The sequence below is a fragment of the Pinus tabuliformis genome, chromosome 2_2, assembly GCF_031772625.1.
Source record: "Pinus tabuliformis cultivar Carrire ecotype Pingquan chromosome 2_2, CPIR1, whole genome shotgun sequence".
Taxonomy (NCBI): Eukaryota; Viridiplantae; Streptophyta; class Pinopsida; order Pinales; family Pinaceae; genus Pinus; species Pinus tabuliformis.
In genome coordinates this window covers 446,333,232-446,349,541 of record NC_142300.1, presented here as the reverse complement: position 1 = coordinate 446,349,541, position 16,310 = coordinate 446,333,232, and the positions used below count along the sequence as shown (strand labels likewise).

Here is a 16,310-nt window from a genome sequence, read left to right as displayed (position 1 = left end):
AATGCAGGGAATCAATATAAGTTCTCCTGAAGCAAATTTTGCTTGGCAGGGTGGTTCTTGGATTCCCCAAGCCACTTGGAGTACACAAACTCTTATTCTTCCTACCAGCTCTGCGACTCTCAGTCTACAGTGGAAAGACCCAACTGTGATGCTCAATTCAAACAGATTCCTCTATGGGAAGGGTTGATTCTTCAAGCTCTTTGGTGCTCGATGCTACCTGTGGTTAGCTCGGCCCTCTGTCTCCTATGCTTGGCTTTACTGCTCTCTGTGCTCAGTCCTCCTCTCAGGGTTCACTATTCACTGTTTCTCTTGGTCGCTTGGACTCTTCGATCTGAATCTCTCTTTTGATCTCCCATTCACTGTCTCTGCTCATGGCTTTAGCCATTCGACCTCCGTGTCTGTTCGTTTCCTCTCCTTCCTGCGTAGATTCGCCCGTTGCCTCTGTGCTTGGAATTCCCTGTTCGACGTCAGCATAATGCTCAGGAAGTAGCCACGTTTCTCCATCGGAACTACGCCAGTCGCTTGTCGATTCGTTGCTTTCTCCACCGTGGCAGTCAACGGGTTCCAAATCCTCTTAAATTGCAGCTTAATCCCTTGTCAATTCCGCTCTGTCTATCGGGTGCAATCTCAACCGTCCGATCTGGGCTCCTCTAGATCCAACGTCATTCGCACGTCAAGTGCGGTTGACTTGCTTGACCGATAACGTGCGATCGCGACGGTTTTTCTCTCTCCTCTACTGCCACGCGTCGATCGCTGATTGTGATCGCTCTGCTTTCTCCAAAACCGCTTACCGTTCAAGGGCGTCCTGATCAAACTGCCGGTTTCCAGGCCGTGGGTCCCATCATCGTACGTTGGCGCTTTTTACCTTTTTCCACCCGTGGTCCCCTGGCTCCCAACGTGACCAAGCGCTTAAGCTCTACCATTTCGTCCTTGTTTTCCAAGCACTAACGCGCATCGAAAACCAGCTCCTTTTCCCGATCCGAGGCTCCTAGGGACTATTTTGACCTCCTGCGCAGTCTCCATGGGCCTCGGTCGGCACGCTTTGACCGAGGTCCTCGTCGTTCCACACTGGCTGCCATGGCCACTGGTTCAGGGTGTTTTCGACTATGGTTTGGATTCTTCAAGGATTTGTTCGATCTATTTTAGTCACGGTTTTATGACAGTCGTTTATGGATCCGATTCGGATCAGATAGAGCATGAACTTTGCAGAAAATTTGAGGCAAAAACATATGAGAAAAATTAACTATACCAGCAATTTTAGGCTTAATTTTTTTTTACATGATTTATTAGAAATTAGGAAGGTAGGATTAGCGTGTTAACCAACAGAGATAAGAGGCTTTCGAGTTCACTCCTCTTAGTTAATATAAGTTTTTGATGTGTTAGGTGTTGGGCCATCTCATTTGGCTGTGCCTCCGAGCTCTCTTTTTCCCAACATGATGTGATGTGAGATTTAGCCTTCCGTTTGGCCAACCAGGATAGTACCATTCATTGTAAGAGGCTTTTTATGCCTAGTAAGGAGGATAATATTCCCACAAAATGGCTAACACTCAAAGATTAGGCATATAAGGCTCAATTTGTTTCAATTGATACAGGTCACTACTGAAACTTGTTTTCTTTAACTGCCTACAGATTGAATCATTTTTTGATCAATCTACTTATGTTCCAAATTTATTAAGATGTTAGATAAACATTTTTTATCAACATAGCATACTAACTTTTACATTTCTAGGAACTGTAGGTCCAATGGAAGAGAAAAATTGGTGTCAAATAAACTTTCTTGAGGTGGAAGTATTGAATTTGTTTTTCACTGCCAGTCGTTACTGTCTTCCAACATTTTTACATTTGAGGGTTCATCATTCTATCAAACTCACAAACAACTCCATGTGGGTTCCAGCGGATCTCTGTTAAAGAAATCAATAACCAAATAAAGACTACTCTGTTTTTCCAGCCATAACTACTTCAAGTGGTCCAAGATCTACATAGAGTTAGGGTTTTGGGTTTCTTGGTTTGATTTAAGATTGCATGGAAATTTTGTTTTTTACACTTAAATTTATTGGGTGGATTTCTGAATCCCACAGGAAGCAAAGTCTTCTGTCTTTGATGTCTGTTTGTCTTCCGAATTTAGGGAAAATCTCTATTTCTCTGTCATCCTATAGCCATGCAAGGGTTTATGTTCATTAAATTTAAATTAGAAGAGGAACCTAATTTGGAATTCTGGGGTAAGGCTTTCCTTTCCTATAGGAGGTGGAGAAATGCCTAGTGTAGAATATGACACCTGTGATAAAGACAAGGAGCCATTTGTGGAACTAGATCCCATTGGTAGGTATGGTCACTATGAAGATGCGTTGGACCGTGGTGCTATGAAGAAGGTATATTGAGCTTTTGATCAATAATAGGGTATTGAGGTTACTTGGAACAAGGTGCCTTTGCAAAACCTAGATGATGCTTCCACACAGAGGATCTATGCAGAAGTTTGTCTGTTGAAATCTCTCGGGAATGAAAACATAATTATGCTCTACAATGCATGGCTGGATAGAACGACAAGTCATGTGAATTTCATTACTGAGGTCTGTACCTCGGGGACTCAGAGAGAGTACCACCAGAAGCACCATCATGTCTCAATGAGGGCTTTGAACAATTGGTCACTTCAGATACTGGAGGGTTGCATTATCTTCATAATCATGAGCCTTGTGTAATTCATAGACATTTGAATTGCAACAATATTTTTGTGAATGGCAATGGTGGCATTCTAAATATTGGGAATCTGGGTCTTGCCATTACCTTGAAAAATGTTCATGCTGCGCACTCTGCCCTCGGTACTTCGGAATTCATGGTTTCAGAATTATATGAGGAGGATTATAAATATCTCTATTTCTCTGTCATCCTATAGCCCTGCAAGGGTTTCTGTTCATTAAATTCAAATTAGAAGAGGAACCTAATTTGGAATTCTGTGGTAAGGCTTTCCTTTCCTATAGGAGGTGGAGAAATGCCTAGTGTAGAATATGACACCTGTGATAAAGACAGGGGCCCTTTGTGGAACTGGATCCCACTGGTAGGTATGGTCACTATGAAGATGTGTAGGGCCGTGGTGCTATGAAGAAGGTATACCGAGCTTTTGATCAAGAAGAGGGTATTGAGGTTGCTAGGAACAAGGTGCCTCTGCAAAACCTAGATGATGCTTCCACACAAAGGATATATGCAGAGTTGTAATCTACTAAATCTCACAAGCTACCCAGGGTAAGGAACTTGTTTAGATTTGCAACCTTTCATAAACCTGTTTGATTGTTTTGCTCTATTCATATTTGTATCTGTACTTAATTTATTGTGCTTGTGGCATCCTTTGATAGAGCATTAACTTTGTAGAAAATTTGAGGTAAAAACATATGAGAAAAATTAACTATACCAGCAATTTTAGGCTTAATTTTTTTTACATGATTTATTAGAAATTAGGAAGGTAGGATTAGCATGTTAACCAATAGAGATAAGAGGCTTTTGAGTTCACTACTCTTAGTTAATATAAGTTTTTGATGTGTCAGGTGTCAGGCCATCTCATTTGGCTGTGCCTCCGAGCTCTCTTTTTCTCAACATGATGTGATGCGAGATTTAGCCTTCCGTCTGGCCAACCAAGATAGTAACATTCATTGTAAGAGGCTTTTTATGCCTAGCAAGGAGGATAATATTCCCACAAAATGGCTAACACTCAAAGATCAGGCATCTAAGGCTCAATTTGTTTCAATTCATACAAGTCACTACCGAAACTTGTTTTCTTTAACTGCCTACACATTGAATCATTTTTTGATCAATCTACTTATGTTCCAAATTTATTAAGATGTTTGATAAACATTTTTTATCAGCATAACATACTGACTTTTACATTTCTGGGAGCTGTAGGTCCAATGGAAGAGCAAAATTGGTGTCAAATAAACTTTCCTGAGGTGGAAGTATTGAGTTTGTTTTTCACTGCCAGTCATTACTGTCTTCCAACATTTTTACATACCATGCCAAAACTGAAGGTTGCTATAATATACAATTACAGTTCTAAGCGTTCAATACTTCATGGGCTGCTGAGCTTCCTTGAATTTCCTCAAATAAAGTCTGTAGTACTTGAGAGGTTGATTGTTTCTCCTCTTTATGAGTATTGTAGATCCTCAGAGAGCTTTGAAAAGTTGTCTGTATGCCTATGTGAGGGTTTGGGGAATATGACTTTATTAGATAAGGGACATGACTTTCCAAAGTCTCCAAAATTTCGAGAAATTAAATTTGACCACTGCAGTGATTTGGAGGAACTGCCTGGAAACATATGCAATTTAACTTACCTCTAGAAGTTATCTGTCACTAATTTCCATCTTATCCAAAAGTTACCTGATGACTTTGGGAGGTTCAGGTCAATTAGGGTGCTGAGATTGTCTGCATATGCCCAAGTTTGTCAATGCTTCCTCCTTCCATTTGTGCACTTCAGCAACTCGAATTTCTTGATATTTCATTCTGCAAGTCTTTGAAGGACCTTACCATGGAATTTGATCAGCTATCAAACTTAAAGATTCTGGATATGAGGGAGTGCTTTGGACTGAAGAAGCTACCTAAAGCATTAGCCAAACTAATACCTCTTAGATGTGTAATCTGTGATGAGAGCACTGAATGACAGTGGCTAGCTATCAAAGCCTCTACCATGCCTAATCTCATAGTTGAGGTCATCGAAGAATGTTTTAATTTGGATTGGCTTGATATTGAAAAAGTTCATGATGCATCATCTTGGCTGCTTCAATGCCTTTAATTCAGTAACTTATGCTAGTGAATTGCCTAAATTTGAACAGAACAGAGGATTGCTTCTAAGATTATATTTGATGTACAGGTATTATGATCTTAGAATTTAGGGTTGTTGTGGTAGCCAAGGATGTTCCATGTTTTGTCAATTAACTTGTTTGTAAATTACTGTATATATTCATATATTTTGAGTGCATGAAGTCATTTGAGAATAAATTGGTAGTTATTGGTTTCTCAATTAACTTGTTTGTACATTACTGTATATATTCATACATTTTTAGCGCATGAAGTCTTTTGAGACTAAATTGGTAGTTACTGGTTTGAACTTTAATATTTTGGTGTCTTATAATAACAAACAAGTACTTAGTCTTAACAAATTAGTAACTTGTTGGGGAACTATGCTTTATTTGAAAAAGTTGATGATCTAATCTTATGAATGCAAAGGGTCATGGCCACTGTTAACTGTGATTGAATTTCTAATAATGCTACATATTACTTATATAAAGCATATTATTACATGCTACAGATCACTTATATAAAACATATTAATAGATTAGAGGCGATAAAATCCCTCAGAAAAAGCTAAAGTCCTCTCCATCGGATCTTTGTTAAATAAATCAATAACCAAATAAAGACTACTCTGTTGCCTCAGCCGTAACTGCTTCAAGTGGTCCAAGATTTGCAAATTCCATTTGGGTATGCTTTTTCTTCTCTAAGTTGTGTTAACCATGTAACTAAGTTTTCTTTTGAGGGTTCATGGTTCTATCAAACTCACAAACAACTCCATGTGGGTTCCATCAGATCTCTGTTAAAAAAATCAATAACCAAATAAAGAATACTTTGTTGTTCCAGCCATAACTGCTTCAAGTGGTTCAAGATCTGCAAATTCCGTCTAGCTATGATTTTTCTTCTCTAATTTGTATTAAGCATGTATCTAAGTTTTCTTTTGAGGGTTCATGGTTTTATCAAACTCAAAAACAACTCTGTGTGGGTTGCCTTGTGTGTGTTATTGGCACCCCCCTTTTGTTGCGAGGAGCACAACAGGTGGGGTGGCAGCCCCCCTTTGGGGTATCGACCCCCTGTATGGGATCTAGGGCAGTGGCTCAGGAATTTTTTTTAGACCCCATATTAGGTGGGTGGACCTACCTATGGTTTTGTGCATCAGGGTTTATGATTTCAGTCGTTGAGGTCTTAATGACCTGGGGAAAAGTGTGTGAATGGTGAAAGATCATTGACTTTCTGTCAATTTATTAGGCTAGAGTAATGCAGATTAAAATTAAAAAATCTCTCCTTTTCCTTTGTCTTCTTTAGTGTGTTAATATTTAGGCATTATAACAATTGTTCTAATTTTCAGATCTAACCCTATATGACATCAATAAAATAATACATATTACATGATGTCTCAATGTTTGATAATGTCTATGACATGATATAACATGAATAGAATATAATAATGTGTATTACATGATGGCTAATGTATCTTAGTTCAGCCTGCATTACCTTGTGACCAGGATTGTAATTCTCCATTCTAAAGTCATACAACAACTTTGTAGTTACAAAGTTGGATGGGGAAATAATGATTTTGTGCTTCCCTTGCAAACATGAATCCCTTGCACTAGGCCTCTCAGACCCCACATTGTCAAGTAGAGGGTTGCAGGAGCTCACTTGTGCAAACAAACAAACCAACACCGCAAACACAAGTGAAGTTCACTCCAAAATTGCATTGAAATGACTTGTGATTAAGGGGAAATCTGAGGCAAGAAATCCAAAAAATCCAAAAAATAGAAATAGTTTGAGGAGATAACAATTTCAATATATAAAAAAGAATAAACCAAATAGGATAGAACAAACCCTGACCCTTTGTGATCTCATTTGCATGTTTTTTAATCATAGAACAAACCCTAACCAATATAATTATGTTTTCTTTATCAAGGTAGAACAATATTTCTATTAACGGAACATAACATAGTAAATGATAAATCTTAAATACCATCATCATCTGTACACTGATCAATCTAAAATAATAACAACATATTATATTGAAAATAGATAATTTAACCACCACATATTAAGCTTCTTCCATAAAAGAGTTAAAGTTCTTGAAATAAGTCATAGCCAATCCATATAAATATGGAAGTTAATAGGGCTATATCGCAAATTTAACAACATCCAACATCCATGGTCACTACATATAGTGTACAGAATCCTCCTGCACCATTACTTAGCATATCCTTTCTCTATATCAACATTTAGACAAAAACACAACACGTATTTGCCATATACTATAAAGCTGAATAGGCTGCAGAACAAAATGCAGATCCTTCACTGCTACAGCTTGTTTTATTTATATCAATCTTCCTCTGCATACATCGATCATGGAAACTCATATCAATAATGTTAAGGTCAAAAAACAAGATCCTCAGAAGATATGCAAATTTTACTAATACTGTCCATCATTGCAAATTGCATGTAAAACATACCAAGTACATTACTAAGATTGTACATCTTTTTTCCTGGTAATACAGACAAGGGCATTGCTAACACTGTACATTCTTTTCTGGTAATACAGGCAAAAGCATAGCTAATCCTCTATACAGATGAAGACATAGCTAATACTGTACATCCTTTTCTGGTAATACAGACGAAGGCATTGCTTACATTGTACATCCCACTGAAATTACTAATACTGGTTAGTTTGCAAATGCAAAGGCAACACAAGCAAATAGTCCAAAAATACATTATTCCAACATTCAAACATACACACTAAACAACACTACTCAATATCCTGGGCTAAGATGGATTTATGCTAGCTTAGCTACTTGCACATAATAACCGACCAGTTCTCATAATACTAATTTTCTTGTCCTTTCTATTGATAAACTTGCAGAAATGATGCTACTTCAATAAAGAGCTTGAAAGACAACTTGTTATTGTTAGATTGCTTACAATGGATGGGCTGGAGCTGTTGTGGATGGAATCTTAGACAAAACAATCTCATACCCATCTCCATATGAGCTCATTCCTTTTCCATCATCTGCCAAAACATGGCTCCTCCACCTACTCCTCCCCATTTAGAAGATGCATATCCATGTTCATAAACCACATCAAGTAAATTGTCTCTCTCACTCATGTGAAATCATGGGTCTTTGTAAGATTTCGCATACTAACAGAACTGGTTTTTTCAATATCTTGCTTCCATCTTCAAGGTGGCTCTTTATCCAACTCTACAAAAATGAAAGTTGGGTCTCCTCATCTACCACAACAAGCCTTTAAAAGTTAAAATCACAGTTCAATATATTAGTGAAAACTCAAACATTATGACCAAGCAATGAACAAAAATGAAAGTTGGTTCTCCTCATCTACCACAACAAGCCTTTAAAAGTTAAAATCACAGTTCAATATATTAGTGAAAAACAAACATTATGACCGAGAAATGAATACTTGTTACTATAATAATGAACTGCATGCCTATAAGATTACATGAATGAATGCAACAATTGTTGTGACTCAATATATTAGTGAAAACTCAAACATTATGGCCAAGCAATGAACACTTCTTACTATAATAATAAACTGCATGCCTATAAGATTACATGAATGAATGCAACAACTGTTGTGACTCAATCAATTTCTGTAAAAACCCAACATCTCGAATATAGATTGAAGTCTAGAGAATAGATCTAAGTTTGTAAGAACCTATCAATCTCAAGCTTTTAATCACTCCTGTACAATATAAACATGGGAAGAAAAGATAGAGACTTACCATATGACAAGATAGGAATGAACTGTTGCAAAATAAAGTCAAATAAAGTCCTCTAAATTGGTTATTGGTGATGAAATTTGTATTGATCTCTCTTTTATATTCTCCATAAAAACCTTTCAAATCAGCCTCGAGGAGATGGTTTCCATCATCCATGTTTCTCATGACACCACACATGGAAGAGATCTAACATTTTCTAAAAAAAAGTCTTCCATACACTACTTGAAGAATTCAAGGAAGGGCCATTCTATTTTCCACCTATTTTCCTATACGAAAATCACTTTGCACTTGAAAAAGGAAATTCCATCAATGAATATTTAATACATTTACCACCAACCCTAAACAACATAGGAGACAATACATTTCAATATTCCCCCACACTCTATGCCTTACAGTGTTTCCTTTGCAACATTAGGTGCAAATGCTAGTATTATTTTGTACATATTATAATAATATGTTATTAGTTGGTAGGATTCTAGTAATCCATTTGCTATTAGTTTAAGAGTGACTCATGCAAATTATAATATTTAATTCTAAAAACAAATATTTATTTTTCAATAATATTAAAAAAAAATGTAAACATTTGATTGGATCATAACTTGAAAGCCTTATTGCAACATTCACACAATACAATACTATGTGGATAATTGCCTCAATTTTTTCAGCCATAATTTATGCATGTAGTTATAATATTTATGTCATGATTTTCAAATATTGGTGTAGTGATTTTCCATCATTAAGCCACTTAAAATGGCTCATACTCAAGTTAACAACATATTTACCATCTATTAGTGCCTATATTTATGTCATGATTTTCAAATATTTGCGTAGTGATTTTCCACCATTAAACCACATAAAATGGCTCATAGTTATGTTAATAACATATTTACCATCTATTACTACCCACCATAATTTAAGCAAGTATTTGCATAAAAAATGAATAGGAACAAGATGTAAATAAATATACTTACCAAGAGTTATTTCCCACCATTGTTATGTGTTATTCAACACTTTAACAAGTAGGAGTTAAAAGGAAATAGTGCAGACTTGCTAGAGGTTGCTACCTACCAAAACTTATGCAAGTCCTTATAGTTAGTAGATAGATAATTTTTCCACTTCATATATCAATTTATTGTTTTTCAAGTATAATTTACACTTGAATGGTAGGGACTGCGCTACCCTACATCACTTAATATGTTATGTAATGTATAAATTTCTAATGCAATAATATCCTACTTTTCCTTCATCTTTACCTTTATTTAATCTATCTCATAATGTTACTACTTCACTGCTCAACTATGATTATTGGATTAGTTATGGTTATAAGAGTCTCTACATTCCATGGCATCTGCATTACTTTTACACAATGATTATTGGAACTCCAAGGATGAACACCAACATTTGATGCTTAAATTGACATCGAACACTCAAATTGATTGGTGGATCCTTTTTTAGGATTCTCACATAGGTTCTATCTTAGTAGAGATTCTATGAAGGCTTCAACCTTTCATCTTTTTGCCACATTAGTGAATTCATGAATTCACTTTAAGTCTACACAAGCTACTACAAACATCTTCTAAGTGCCTTCTAACTTTTGTAATTGGAATATGAAGAATCAAATCCTCATATATTTTGCCCAATTTTCCTTAACAAAATTTCACCTTTTTCATTCTCCTTCTCTCACACAAAAGAGATTAATTATACCTACACAAAGTTATTTTTTGATCATTGTATTTGACATTATATCTTTCCTGTAAGACAAGAATAATGTCATTCGTATGAAAAATTTACGCATAAATCTATCATTAGCTTTAGTATTGACATATAAATGAAACCATGCTTAATTCAATATCACACACAGATGCTGGAATTCTCCATTCATATATACAAAAAGAGACAATTTTTTTTTTTTTTAACAAGATCGAATGCTGGATATATTACCAAAAGTTGGGGTGGAGCAAGCTCCTATTACATTCGACTATAGAATGGATGGGAACTAAGCATTGAGAATATGCTGGGAACGCAGTCCCTTCTCTTGTGCTTGTATTCAAAAATTCATATATTTCTGTGGCTATTCTAGAGTACTGCCTAACATATTTACCTACTAGTAAACCAAATTTACATAACATTGATTCTCTTGTAATTTTTCATGGTTTGTAGACTGACTACTCCTGAGAGGGTTGTTTTTTCTTGTCACAGTGGATAGATTTCTCGCATTCTTGGTTCATGGTGGTGGTGTTGAAGAATGCCACTGCCTCCTCTAAATGCTTGCATTTATTTTTAAGAGCCATGATTTCTTCTTTCTGAATTTCCATGTTCCTCTTCTGATAGCTATACTCCATTCTCATTTCAGACCTAATATCTTTCAACGATTCTTGGAGTATACTAATCATAAATTTGTTTGCTTTGCATGTTGGACACGCATCCTTCCTTGCTGCCTTTTATATGGGGTTGAATTCCATTTGATTTTCTTCCTTCTTTTTCCTTTTGAGATGCTTGCTGCTCCTTGTGTTGTTGTGATTCCTGTACCTTGTGCTACCTGAGGTGGTCCTTCTAATGTAGTTTCCTTCTAATATTTTGCAAAGAAAGTGTTTGCTGCTTGCTGAAGAGAATGAAACTTGGCAATCTTGGGGAGATGGAAAATAGACAGGGAGAGGTGGAACTGAGCGAGTGAGAGTAAATAGAGGGTGCAGGTATTTTCTAGTGGAGGAGTGAGTGGGATGATGACTGAAGTTTGGCACTGCGACTAGCCTAGAACTGACTGAGAATGTATTTGGAGTAAGGACGATAAGGAAAATAGGGGAGCGAGAGTGGAGCAAGAAGGCTGGGGGCTTTTGATGATAGGTGATTTCGATGCGATGTAGAGGAGTTGAAAGGGAGCTCAGTGAGGGCGAGAAATAATGAAGCAGAGCAGAGGTTGTGGGGGGCAGTTGAAGAATGCGAGTATGCCTAGGATTGGAGCTGTGAGAGATAATGCATTTCCAGATGTGATTAAAAAGGTTGAGATTATCGAGTACTTGACCTTGATGAGATGGATTGCTGCAGATTTCATGTGTGCTTGATCATGATCGTCCTTGCTACCATAATGCTTAATGTTTTTTGATTTCCTTTGGTTTTCCCTCTGGATTCTTGTGACCTTCTGATTGTTTTTGTAGAGATATTTTTTTGTTGAAATCTTGTTGTCCTTTTGACTATTTCTTTTGGGAATACTCGCTGTTTCTTTTTTTCTTGAAAAGATTCATGCTTCTTAACTCGTGGATGGACTTAAGGGACAGAGGTGTGATATATCTCTTTGTTTTCCCGAGTGCTCCCTTAAGCTCTTTTAACTGCTTGGTTAGCATAATGATTTGTCTGTTGATTGTGAGTTCTCAATATATGTCTAAAAATCACATCTCCTGAGACTTCTAAATTCTTCCTGATCCTCTTGTATACTCTATTAATGAATTCATTTTTGGGATTTTTGTCTCAGGCCATTGCCTCTATTATTATGGCTGAATCTCCTATTATAATGGGGTCTTGTATCCATCTTTTTTGGATTATTATTGTTCCCATTAACAAACTATATGCTTCGGCCTTATTGTTTGAAACTTCTCCAAGCCCCCATTCATAAGTAACAATTTCTTTCCAATCCAGATCAAGGATGATTCCTCCTACCCCTACTTTCCCGGGGTTATTTTTTGAAGCCCCATCAAAGTAAAGACAATGTCTTTTTTGATTTTTTTCCATGTTGTGAATTCTTCCTCACTAAGTCTAAGTTTCTAGCTATATGCTGGAGGTTTTTTCTTTTGTCCTATTTGACCATTGTTGTTTATTATGGTTTTTTTGAGCCAGTCTTTCTCTTCTTGTTGAAGAATATTGTAGTCTGGTATTGTTGTTCCTTTAACATTTAGGATTTCAGAAGTTAAATCCCATGTTTTTGAGAGAATTTTCCCTAATCTTGGGGTCTAACTTTTGTTTCTCATCAACCAAATTTGCCAACATAGCACTGTTGGGATGCATTTCTAGATCCTCTGTATTGTTACTTTCTTCTTTGTTGTATACGGGTAGGCGTTCTTCCAGACTTGGAGAAATTCCGGCAAAGGCTTTGCGAAATTTAGATTGATTTCAAGAGGGCTTGTGAGTTGTTGCTAACACTCTTTGGCTAGAATGCAATCTTGGAATAAATGTCGAATGGTTTCTTCTACTTGCAAGCACATTGGACATCTAGGAGGACCTTGGAAACCTTTATTTTTAAGTTTTCACTAGTTAATATCTTTCCTTTCAAGAGTGTCTAGGTGAAGATTTTGATCTTAGGAAGACTTTCAGACTCCCAAATTGTCTTCTAGAGACCCCAGTCTTGTTGGTTTGGTTGATCTTGTAAATTTTTTTATCCAGTCTTGATTGTGTACCTTCCTCCAATTGGGTCCCAAAGGAAATCATCTTCCTCATCATAGCTTATGGGTGTTGCCCCTTTAAGAAGCTTCCTTAGTTTGACCCATTGCACTTTCATATTTGTAGGGATTGTTGAGTCTTTCCATTCTTGCCAATCTCTTTGATTCCAAAGAGATATTGAGTGGAGTGTATTAAAGCCTTTTCCTCTCATTCATTTTTGAATGCCCTCAAGTTCTGAGCGAGTTTTTAAAGGTTCTTCCCCATAATTCTATCATCCTAGGTCGAAATTGTTTTTCCGTTGCCTGGGATTTTAGAAATATGATTGCTCATGATAGGGATGGTCTTTTTCATGAGCTTCCATGTTTGAGTACATTGTCTTGTTGGGATATTTCCATTAAGAAAACTTCTCCTTGAGCTATCCATGTATTTTGAGGTGAAAGATTTTTTCCACCAGCTCTGTTTTCTTGTGATCAACCTCCATATTATTTTCATTCCCATGGCAACATTCATGAGACCAGGTAGCCTTATTGATAAGCCTTCTTGTTCATATGGTAATACTACTTGTTCCCACCTGACCAAACTAAATTTTTTGTTTTCTTGCTTCCCTCCCTGCCATAGGAAGCCTCTTATAATTAACTCCATTTGTTTATGAGCACTTGCTGGAGCCAAGATTATTTCATATTAGTATATTGGGAGTGCTGCCAGAAGTTCTTTTATTAATATCACCCTCCCTGCCATATTTAGCCACATCATTCCCTAGCTCTGGATTTTTTTTCTTCAGTTTTTCAATTTGTTTGGTCCATAGTTCTGCCTTCATGTTTTCTTTGGAGATGGGAGTCCCAAATAAAAAAAATGAGTCCATTTTTCCCATATGGGGATGTCTAGGATTTGTGAAATCCTTTGCATGGTTCTGGGAGAAGTGTTCCAGCCATATATTCTGAATTTTGTGTTGTTTAAGAGCCCACCTGAAACCTGTAGGAAATCATCCAGTATTCTTTTGAATCTTCTTGCAATTATTGTAGAGGCCCCTCCCAATAATAGAGTGTCATCCGCAAACAAGGAGTGGTTTATGGTCTTTACTCCTCTTGCTATTTGAAGCCTAGTAATATTTCTTTCTTTTCTTTGTTTTTCCAATGTTCTTCTTAGAGTTTCTGCCATTATAATATATAGGAAGGGGGAGAGTGGACATCCTTGTCTGAGGCCTCTTGTGCTTTGAAAGAATTCACTGGGCCTTCCATTTATGAGAGGTGCAATCCATGGAGTTGTGATGCAAGCTTGAATGACCTCTATTATTTCTTTAGAGAATCCAATTTTTTTTAGCACTGCCACTAGATAAGGGAGGCTGACCCTATCAAATGCATTTTCCATATCCATTTTGATAATGATTCCTTTTTCTTTTCTTTGCATGCTGGAGTGTACAACTTCCTGTACAATAATTACATTATCTATGATTTGCCTGCTGGGCACAAAACCTCCTTGGTTTTCAGATATTATTGTCGGAAGAACTTCTTTGATTCTGTTTGCAATTATTTTGGTTATGATCTTGTAGGAGGAATTGCAAAGGGAAATGGGACAAAATCTATTGAAAGTGGAGGGGTTGGATTCTTTTAGGACTAATGCAAGATAGGAGGATTGTGTGTTGCTTCCAATTTTTTTTTTTTTTGGAAAACGTTTTTCACCATTCTTAAGAAATCCTTTCTTATTATATTCCAATGAAATCTGTAAAAGGCTATAGTAAAACCATTTGGTCCTGGGGCTTTATCTAGATGTAGGCTCCATATGGTTGCCACTACCTCTTCTTAGGTTATCTCTTTGCATATTTCTGAGTTTTGCTCTTCTTTTATTTTAATTTTTGTATGCTGAAGGAAGCTTTCATACTCAACTACCTCTTCACTAGCTAAAAGTAGATTTTTAAAATGCTTGTGGGCTACTTTTTTTAGATCCTCTGCACCTTTGACCTCTTGTCCGTCAACTTGAATTTTTTCTATCTGATTTCTTGCTCTTCTTATTTTAATGGTATTGTGAAAGAAGGTTGTATTTTTATCCCCTGCATTGAGCCAAAGGCTTCTAGATTTCAATCTGGCCTCTTCTTCCTCTTTCCTATTTTCCCTGTATATTTCCCAAAAAATCTCCTTTTCTCTTAAATAATCCTGCTTGTCGTCCTCTTTATTTTCTTTTTCTTTTTTTGTTTGCTGAAGCAAGAGTAGGACCTTATTTACCATTAATAATATACAAAATTTACAAAAAGCCACTCACAAAAGTGGCGAAGGAGAACTGCCCCCCAATGGAACCGAGAACGGGCCAAGGCAAAAGACTCGGCACAAAAACCTTACCTTTCAACAGATCAAAGCTGAACAGGAAAAAGCCAAAATTGAACCTAAGAAGTGGATAGATCCGAGCCAAAGAAAAAACGACCCCACCAGCCTTCCGAGACCTGAAGAGAACTGTTCCCCAAAGAAACCAGACAACAAAGAGGGGCCCACGCAAAACTCGCTGAAAAACGAGACTCTCACCAGAATCTACAGTGAAGAACCATCGGGCCCTATCCAACAGCTCTGAACAAATTCACAAAGGAAAGAAGCACGCCCCTTAAAGGGAAAGGCCTCCAACCAGCTCGACCCATCGCTGCCATTTCTTGACAAAAATGGATCCAATGGCAAGGGACAAAACACACCTACCAAGATTGCCGGAAAATAGTGTGCGATGAGGGCCCCACCAATCAGCACGTTCGATCCCGAGCGTTGATTTTTCTTGCTCCATCGGACAGCTGAGCTGAAAATCGCGTGTCCGAAGTAATCAACCTTTAGGGAGCAAGGAGAGTGGTTTTTGGAATGGGCCCATCTCCACATGTCACGCTCTCAGTGGCATCGCTGCCAAAAATATAAAACCACTCTTGATTTAAAAGCGGTGCAACGCTTTGAACCCGCTCCAGAGGCGGTATTGACTTCAGCCAATGGAAAAAGATGGTTATGCGGAAGATATCAACTATCAGGAAACTTTTTCGCCGGTCGCAGAGAATGATCCTAGTCATGGTCAACATTACCGCAAACCTTGGCATACCTCCCATCATGAACCTTTCTGTCCAACCTTGTGAAGCCCTCTGACCACTGTCCATTACTAGTTGGATTCTATTCTTTTGCTTCGATACTCTTCTTTGTCCTCCTCTGCCTGGTTATGACAGAGTTTTTGTAGATTGCCCTGCTCCATTGTGCTCCACTTCCTTAAAATTTCGCTATCCTTGCAGCTAACACCTTGAATGGCTAGAATGTCCGTCAATTTGTTGGCCTTTCTCCTCACATGAATAAATCTCAGAGTACGAAGTTCCTGTAGATGTACTTGGATCCTATGTAGAACCTGAGTTAACCTCCAGTGTTTTGTGACCTTTTCCGGCCCTGTACCATTACTGATTCTCTTG

The 16,310-nt window shown here is 37.4% G+C and overlaps 2 pseudogenes; both read left to right on the top strand.

Annotated features, from left to right (window-relative positions):
* Window positions 1–2,252: 2,252 nt before the first annotated feature.
* On the top strand, window positions 2,253–2,890 carry LOC149193182 (putative serine/threonine-protein kinase WNK11 pseudogene; annotated as a pseudogene).
* A 203-nt stretch (window positions 2,891–3,093) lies between these two features.
* Window positions 3,094–16,310, top strand: part of LOC149193181 (polyadenylate-binding protein RBP45 pseudogene) — a 74,547-nt pseudogene continuing 61,330 nt past the window's right edge.